The sequence below is a fragment of the Cervus canadensis genome, chromosome 33 (assembly GCF_019320065.1).
Source record: "Cervus canadensis isolate Bull #8, Minnesota chromosome 33, ASM1932006v1, whole genome shotgun sequence".
NCBI lineage: Eukaryota > Metazoa > Chordata > Mammalia > Artiodactyla > Cervidae > Cervus > Cervus canadensis.
In genome coordinates, this window is record NC_057418.1 from 31,087,887 (window position 1) to 31,097,989 (window position 10,103).

Below are 10,103 nucleotides of genomic sequence, written 5' to 3' on the forward strand. Positions count from 1 at the left end.
CACATCAGAAAACGTCAGTGGAGCAATAATTAGCAACTGCGTCAGGCGCCTGGGCCCATTTTGATAAGGTGAGCTCATGGCTTTCTTGCTCTTGGATGAGCAGGAAAGAACAGTTTCTGGAAGCCTCAGAGCACCTAAATAATTTTTCCACTTGTATGTGGGGGAAGGTATCTTTAAACCAAAGCATTAAGAAGAAAGAGGCTCAGAAGATATGAATATGCCACACTGATCACCAGATGAGTCACTGAGCTTCCCTAAAAGGACTCAGAAGACAAAGGATATTGTAGACGACTTAGAAAAATTACTCTGAGAAACACATGGTGCAGTCCTGGTAGGCAATAAGGCTAAGAAGATGATAATAACTTGTATGACACAACTAGAAAAGAGTATCTCCTGCTAAGTGGGGTGTTATTGAGCACAAAGTGATTTGACACAGGCATCAGTACTTAGGAGTCAAGAGACACAAGGAGAGTTTGGGAAAGAGGCAGGAGCAGGGATGGAATGCCACTAGGAAGGAATTCTGAAAATAATTAACGCTGATCGGGGCTTCCCTGGTGGTTCAGCAGTAAAGACTCCGCCTGTCAGTGTAGGAGACGTGGGTTTGCTCCCTGCGTCGGGAAGATCCCCTGGAGGAGGAAATGGTAACCCACTCCAGTATTTTTGCCTGGAGAAGCCCATGGACAGAGGAGCCTGGTGGGCTACAGGCCATGGGGTCGCAAAGAATTGGACACGACTTGGCAACTAAACCACCACCACCACCATCGATGGAATTCTTCTTTTCGTCCAATGCAAAGCTAGGCAATCAACTTACAGCATCTCATTTATTTTCCCATACAATCCTGTGGGTTTAATGTTGCTATTTGTCCTCATTTTACTAATGAGGACACTCAGACTCAGCAGGGGCAAGTGATGTCTCTAAGACACAGAGCAAATCAATGACAGAGGTACTAATACAGAGCAGCTTGCAAGCCACTTACCACCTTGCTGCAAAGCTAGCTCTGTTGTCGTAGAAGACATGGGGATAGATAGGAATCTGAAGATAAATGTACACGTAGGTATAGATGTGGTGGAAGCAGAAGATAGTCTTATGAGACAGCATTTCCTTGTGAGAAGACGGTTAGGTATAAAAGTAGGGACTGGCATGGATTTGAGGGGGTTGATGAAAATAACTGGAAAAAGGAGTGTAACTTGGGAGGGGGTAAGAGACAGGGGGATGGGTCATGGGAGATCCCAGACGGTGGGTCGGGGTTAGCACGTGCCAGGCAGGCTGACTGGTCTGGAGCTGAGATTCAGGTAAGGGCCGACTGGCCAAATACTGACAACCGTACTTTGCCTCTGTGCTTTGGACACAGAGAAAAATTATTTAGAGACAAATGCCCAGGCATGTCTTCTGATGTGACTGTAGCCCAAGAGCCCTGTGGGAAAGAGCTTGAACCCTGACTGTTTTTGGGGGTCAGACACACGCAGACCCGAAGGTGCGGAGCAATGGAATCTTGACGACTGAGGGTCAAGGGAAGCTGCGTCCAGCCCCCTTGCCCCTCCACTCAACTGAAACAGGCCCCCTGGGAGGGTGACTTGCTCTTCACCGCCATCAGCAAGCCTCCCTGTGTACACAGCACCATTCTCATCAGACAGTTTCCAACAAGACGCTCCTCTAGTGCACGCCCATCACTTCATCCAGTCTCTGCCCAGAGAAACCACGATCCGTTCTGGTTCTGGACCACTGAGAAGATTTGCGAGTGAGATTTTTGGGCCATATCCTCTTTTCTCTGTGGGCTGATTGAGAACTTAGCCCTTGAATGAGATGCGGTTCCACAGTGCACGTAAAAGCCGCCCGCCCCCCGCCCCCGCCCTGGTCCCCAACCATCATCCTAGGGATTCCTGGAAGGTATAAGGAGAACGGCTGGCAACTGTCCAAATGGCACGTGAGCAGCGCTAGTAGGCAGCCCTGTGCATTCCCAGAAAGGCTCGGGTGGAGCTGGGGATAGACGCACAGGCTCTTGAAGCGGCCGCCTTTGTGGGCACAGGCTGGTGACACGCAGAGAGCCAGTTCTTATAAACTGTCCCGGTGAGTCTTTAGGTGTGCTGTGGAGTGTCCTTGGGTGTGTTATGGAGTGTCTTTAGATGTCTTATGGAGTGTGCACACAAAACCCCATGGGCCATGGGTATGTCTTAAGCAAAGAAAGCAAGTATTTTGAAGAAGGATCACTAACACCAGTGACCAAAGTATCAAAGAACAGAAGAAACACAAATCCTTCTAGGAAGAAGGTCATAGCCTTCTCATCAGATTTTGGCAAAATAGGATCGGTCACTGTATTAGCAAAAACTTTTTTGGCCCATCTAAAGAGAAATGCTTATTTTGAAGCAGATGAATTCCACAGCTTGTGGCTTCAGTTTCACTTGTCCTCAGTACTAAACCCAAGGACACACTCAAACGGCAGGCACACAATCTCCCATTTACAGGTGGTGGGGGGGCTCCGAGAGGACCCTTGTAAGTTGGTTTCCTGGATCCCAGGAGTGTGTCCCCATCGACTCTCAGCCCAGCCATAAAACTCTCCCGAACCCCCTGAGTTCTAAAGCTGGTTCCAAGAGCTGCCTCCGTGCAACTGGGAGGCTGAGGATGGCGCTGGGCCAGGGGGTGGGGCTGGGCTTGGAGTGCAAGGACTATCTTGCCCTTGAAGGGAGGAGCTCAAGGTCATGGTCTTTGGGGCACACGCTTTCAAAGCTGGTTGTCATAGCAATCAATATAGCATTACTTTTGTTTCTTAAATAATTTTTTTGGAAACAGTTTAAGACTCACAAGAAGTTGAAAAATAGTACAGATTCTATATATCCTTCACCCAGTTTCCTTAATAATCATCTCCTACATAATCATGGTATATTTTCCAAACCCAAAAACTGACATTGGCAAGATACTGTTAACTCAGAGGGCTTACATGAGTTTGACCAGTTATCTCCCACCCCCACACAAGAATAATGCTTTAGAATTATTAGATCATATTGCTCTTCCAGTGTTAACAAAGCTAAAAAAAAACACCTCAGTTTTTGCAACAAAATCTTCCATTCTTCACTATAAAATATGTAACTTATATTGTTATTTGAGTGAAGACTGAGCAGGTTTTGTATTTATAAAAATCCCTTTAATTTTGATATAAAAAAGTAAAGATAGATATAAGTAAAGATATAAAGATATATAAAAGTAAATTTTCTTTTAAATTTCTAGGCTATACTATACTTATAGCCAAAAGAATAATATATGAAATGACAACTTTAAAAATTAATCTGAGTCAGTGTTTAATAACATGTTTCAGCCTGGCTCCTGGACCTATTGGTGTTATAAACTGAATGAACTCATTTTAGATGAGTTACTTGATCGCCTTGGTTCTTAATTACTTGACTGCAAAATAAGGAAATTAGACTATATGACTTCTGAAATTTTTTTAGTTAAAAAGGCCCTATGGGACCCCTATGTCAAAAGTATTATATAGAGATTGTCATAGAAAGCATAAGATGGTTTTATTAAAAACAGACAAAAACCAAACCCTAGCACAAAAAGGAGACGTATCTTGCACTCACAGAAAAGTCATGGGAAGAGGACAAAAGAAAATTCAAGGACAGCATCCCTGTGGAGAATGAGGACTCCGGCCTGCAGATGGTCCAGAAGAGCAGACATGGTCTGAATTTCCCATAAACCACTTAAACTTGTGGGATGTTTGGATGAGTGATGTTAACCTTTCCAAGTCTTCGTTTTCCCATCTGTAAAGGATGATGGACCCTATTAGCATCGTTCTGAGGAGTAAAAGGGATATAACAGGAAGACACACAGTGGAGTCCTATTCTGTGAATGTTAACGGAGACTCTGAGTGTCAGGGGTGAGCATAGATCGGATGTGGAGTTAGATGGTGTGAATGGAATGAGGGATCCGCCTGCCTCCCAGGAGCTTAAGTGGGGAGCTTCTGCTTCTGGAGGAGGAGACGTTACGGTGCTTAGGTGTGCTTGTCATCACCCTAGGCTCTTGAGAACCAAGAAAGGTGACAGGGTTGCCCCTGTGGACATAGAGAGAGACCCCCGTTCTCAGCAGGGGGATGTGAACTACCAGAAATGGGGAAAGCTAAAGCATTCTATTCTGTTTTTAGGAAAAATAGGTAAGTGCCACATACTTTTATCTCACTGTAAATTTGGGATTAGAATTTAGACTCTGAATTCCACAGCCTAAGACATCTAAATATGAAAATGGAACACAGAGTTACTATTCTCTCCCCATTTTGCTGCTTGTACTCATTTCTTATCTACAAACGCCTTCTCTTCTGCCTGGCCTTTTCTGCTACTATTTATAGCATGTCTAAAATATAGCCTTCCAAACACAATACTCAAGATAAATGGTAAAATCATCTAGACCACAATTAATTCAATAAAAAAGACAGAAAAATTAATTAATTCAATAAGAAGACAAATGTACTCCTGTCTAGCGGCCCGTATAACATTGCTATTTACATCAACATTTCCTAGTAGGTAGTCTTGTTCTCTTTATACTATCCCTTTGAGCCACATTTTAGAAAGTGTTCATTTTGAATTTTTCAGAGCACTTTCACCTTTTCATGTTTAAGACATAGTTTTAAAATCTCATGACAGTGAATATTCTGTCTGCCAGCATTCTACAATTTGCATTAGAAAACCAGTGTATACCCATTCCAGTATTCTTGCCTGGAGAATTCCATGGACAGAGGAGTCTATAGAGTCTGTCTGTGATTTAATAGTAATAAAATAATTTAAGCAGACCATTTGAAAAAAAAAAAAACCAGTGTGCATAGATACATATATATGGCTTCCCTGGTAGTTAGTGGTAAAGAACCAGCCTGTTAATGCAAGACATGTGAGGGACATGAGTTCCATCCCTGGGTCAGGAAGATCCCCTGCAGGAGGGCATGGCAACCCACTCCAATATTCTTTCCTGGAGAATCCCTTGGACAGAGGAGTCTGGTGGGCTACAGTCCACGGGGTCACACAGAGTTGGACACGACTGAAACAACTTAGCATGCACACACATGTATACATATATATGGTTTCCCGGGTGACTCAGTGGTAAAGAACCCTCCTGCCAATGCAAGAGACGTAAGGGATGTGAGTTCAATCCCTGGGTCAGGAAGATACCTTGGAGAATGAAATGGTAACCCACTCCATTATTCTTGTCTGGGGAAGCCCATGGACAGAGGAGCCTGGTGAGCTACAGTCTATGGGATTGCAAAAGAGTCAGACGTGACTTAACAAATAAATGCCAACAATACATATATACATAGATATCAATTCATGTATATCTATACACAGATATACATATATATATATATATATAACTGCACTAAATATGACCTTAAAAGACGCTTACTCCTTGGAAGGAAAGTTATGACCAACTTAGATGGCATATTAAAAAGCAGAGACATTACTTTGCCAACAAAGGTCCATCTGGTCAAGGCTATGGTTTTTCCAGTGGTCATGTATGGATGTGAGAGTTGGACTGTGAAGAAAGCTGAGCACTGAAAAATTGATGCTTTTGAACTGTGGTGTTGGAGAAGACTCTTGAGAGTCCCTTGGACTGCAAGGAGATCCAACCAGTCCATCCTGGAGATCAGTCCTGGGTGTTCATTGGAAGGACTGATGCTGAAGCTGAAGCTCCAATACTTTGGCCACCTCATGCGAAGAGTTGACTCATTGGAAAAGACCCTGATGCTGGGAGGGATTAGGGGCAGAAGGAGAAGGGGACAACAGAGGATGAGATGGCTGGATGGCATCACTGACTCGATGGGCATGAGTTTGAGTAAACTCTGGGAGTTTGTGATGGACAGGGAGGCCTGGCGTGCTGTGATTCATGGGGTCACAAAGAGTCGGACACGACTGAGCGGCTGAACTGAACTGAAATATGACCTGGGTTACTGTAATTTATACATTTTATTTTTTTACTTAAAGGAAAAGAGAGCTTGAACTCATTGCATTTTACAGCCAGGAAATAGTCTAATTATCTTAATTTCATTGTACTTTTAGAAATAAATTATTGGCCCAACCAGAACTCTTTGACTCCAGTATACCCTGGGAAAGTAGACATCTGTAACTTGAAAAATACAAACAAAAGGTAATTCCAAAAGGAAAGAAACCCACAAATAGAAAACCTCTCAGACACAAAATCAGCTGAGTACTCAGAGCCCCTTTCTGTGACTCTGCGAACACAGGGCTCATGTCTCCAGACCATCTTTCAAGCCCAGGCTCTGGAAATCGTTCATTACCTACAGTGTTACAGCATCTGTTTGTGCCTGGGGTACAATAAAGAATTCTCCTGGAGATGTACATTATTGTACAAAAAACAGGATTGCACAGAATGCACTATTAAAGCTGGTATGTGGATTGTCCCCGGCCTGCAATCCAAAAAATGCAAAAATTGGAAGTAAGCATTTAGAAACTTTTCTATTAATCTGGCATTGCCATGACATCCAGTGTGTGACTGGTGGACGGGTCTCCTTGAATGGGATATAGACCAGTTCCGATATTGTTGAATTCACCTTGGGGGTGTCTGTGTCTTGAGAAGCAGACAATTCATGACCAGTAAGATCACACATTGGTCTGCAGTAAATCTGAAACAGGTTGACAAACACATAAACAGGCCTCCTTTACCATTTACGGGAGGCATTGCTATCAAATGCAGCCTTTGAAAGCTGTTTCTTTTACAGAACATGTGAGCACTACTCCATTTCAGTAACTATGTCAATATAACATCATTTTCAGTGAATGTGTTATTCTCCAGTTTCTAAGTTCAACTATGTGTGTGTGTGTGTGTGTGTCTGTGTGTGTGTGTAGTCACAATCCCACCAGGCTCCTCCATCCATGGGGGTTCTCCAGGCAAGAATACTGGAGTGGGTTGCCATTCTCTTCTCCAGGGGATCCTCCTGACCCAGGGTTTGAATGCAGGTCTCCCGCAATGCAGGTGAATTCTTTACCGTCTGAGCCACCAGGGATATTTAATTTAAGTTCAGTTTAAATTAAATGTCACTCAGATTTTAATCGGTGCCTGAAAATCTCCCAAAACTGCCTTCTCCAAAGTGATGATGGCATTACTGTGGTTTGTGGACAGTGGTACTGAGTCAGAAACGTGGATGGCTTCTGAATGCTGTGCTTGGGGGGACCTTCACCACAGGGCTGAAGGGTCCTCCCTGAAAGATAGTTTCATCCAGAATGAGGTCCAATTGCAGAAACTGCTGGGCAATATTTTAGCACTTAATAGCATAGTGGCCAAATCCCCAAAGCAATAGATGTCCTAAGAATTCTGGAGACCCATGGAGAATATCATGTCAGCCTGGCACTTCCCGAGCTACACGGATGACAGAAGACGACCCATCTTTTGCCCTGGAGCTCGTTTCCCCTTTCCTCCACCTCCACTCCTAGTCAGTTATGATCTGACCTCCTCCCCACCTCAAAGGTACCCTCAGCATGGTGCTCTGGATGGCTCCTGCCCGATGACAGGAGTGGGACAGAAGAAACCCATTTACCATTCCTGGCCTAACCATATGTGATGGAAAGGTTTTCAAGAGAGATAACATGCTTCACTTTGCACTTAAAGTGGCACAAAACAAGTGTTGGAAGGAACCGGGCAAAGGACTTGCTTTTGTATCTGTCTGGAGAGTAAATATGAACTCTCAAATATCTTAGGCTTCATTGGGTTTTTCTGCCTGGCCAAAATTCAACTCTGGAATATTTTTAGCTCTATTTAGTATTTCTTCATGGCTACCATCTTCTCCAAAGATGACTTCAAGTCCAAGATCCTAGGTACTTTAAGTACAGAGAGCATCTATTGCCAAAGGACAATAGTCACTGTGATATTGTCTCCCAAACTAGAAGCTCTCTCTAGGGAAGTCCAAATTGTAGTCAACTAGAGAGAGAATGGGTCAGGGAAAGAAATGAATATTGGTCAGTCTAAATCAACATTAGGTTCTGGTGTTCTGCCATATGACAATGGAAGTGCCTTGTGGTTTTTTACTACATTCACACACTAAAGTAACAAATAGCTCTGTGTGTGTGTGTGTGTGTGTGTGTGTGTGTGTGTGTGTGTGTGTGCGCGCGCATGCGCGCGCGCTCAGTCGCTCAGTTGTGTCCGACTCTTTGCAACCCCATGGACTGTAGTCCACCAGGCTCTTTTGGCCATGGACGTTTCCAGGCAAGAATACTGGAGTTGACATTGTATTTAATTGCACTGAGCAGCTTCAACTACATGCAACAAATTCTGGTAAACTCTGTTCTCGTTTTTATTCTATTACCGATATTTCTAATTTTCCTTGTTATGGTTTCTTAGAAACATCCATTTGAACCAGTCCTAATGAGATGGATGAAGCTGGAGCCCATTATACAGAGTGAAGTAAGCCAGAAAGATAAAGAACATTACAGCATACTAACACATATATATGGAATTTAGAAAGGTGATAACGATAACCCTATATGCAAAACAGAAAAAGAGACACAGAAATACAGAACAGACTTTTGAACTTTGTGGGAGAATGTGAGGGTGGGATATTTCAAAAGAACAGCATGTATACTATCTATGGTGAAACAGATCACCAGCCCAGGTGGGATGCATGAGACAAGTGCTCCGGCCTGGTGCACTGGGAAGACCCAGAGGAATCGGGTGGAGAGGGAGGTGGGAGGGGGGATCGGGATTGGGAATACATGTAAATCCATGGCTGATTCATATCAATGTATGACAAAACCCACTGGAAAAAAAAAATAAATAAAATAAAAAAAAAAAAAGAAACATCCATCACTTAAAAGCGGACGTTTAATTTCCAAATACATGGGATATTGTTTAAAGTATCTTTAATATTATCGTTTAGATTCTTTCTAATTTAAATGCTTTCTCCTCTGCAATCACCCGCTCTGCTTTTTTGAGTTTTCTAACTTTGTTGAGGCTTTCAATGGCTGAGTCAAAGATCTCTCTTGGTAAATATCATATGGCATTTGAAAACATGTGGGCTATTTTAAAATATCTTTTGATATTGATTTCTAACATAATTCCACAGTGATAAGAGAACAAACTCTGCACGATTTCAATAACTTTAGACCATGAAATTTTTGTACCTTGTTTTATGTCCCTGGATATATTCCAGTGTCTCCTAGTTTACAGCCTATGGGAACTTGAATAGAATTTGTAATCCTACTGTTGTGTGAAAATTATATAAATCTTAATTATGTTGAATTGGTTCACAGTGCTTTCCAGGTCTACTTTATTCTTATACCTCTCTGTATATTCATTATATTAAGTTTTGAGAGTTTGATATTAAAAGTCCAACTAAAAATTCTTAATTGATCTACCTAAAAAAAAATTGTAATATATAGTGGAACTATACGTAACTTTGTTCTGTATTTTCCAAATCTCCTGTAAATGTGTTATCATACTTTCATAATCTAAAAAAATAAAAATTAAAAAAAGATATTGGAGTGGGTTGCCTTTTCCTATTCCATGGGATTTTCCTCACCCAGGGATCGAACCCACGTCTCTTGCATCTCCTGCATTAGCAGGAGGATTTTTTTACCACCATGCCACCTGGGAAGCCCAACAAATAGCAACTCCATTCCAAATAAGGTAAGAATGAAAGTGTTTTAAATATTCGTACCCATTTGTTAAAAAACGAAAAGAAAATATGATTTCTAGTTTTTCCCCTTTAGGCTTGAGCACACGCCTCGAGTCACTTGCCAAATTTTCTGTCAGTGGATTGTTTTCAAAAGTTTTATTTCAAGATTTATTGTAACATTCCCAAGGAAACCAGTCTTTTTTTGTGCTCTACAAAAAGCACAAATGTCATTGTGACGTATTTTGGTAACTCAATATGTGGTGAATAAACACTAATAATCTGGTATATCCATTCCTAAATGTGATTTTAAACATACCCACTATAAAATTTTAGGTAAATAAACCCCAACAATTAACTTTTCAAAAAGAGTTAAAGTCTGTATGTTTAACAAAAGCTAAGAGTTGTGGGCCAATAGATTATTGTTGGTCCTATTCAATAATCATTTATGGGCCACTATGTCTGGAATGGGCTTCCCAGGTGGCCCTAGAACCCGTCTGC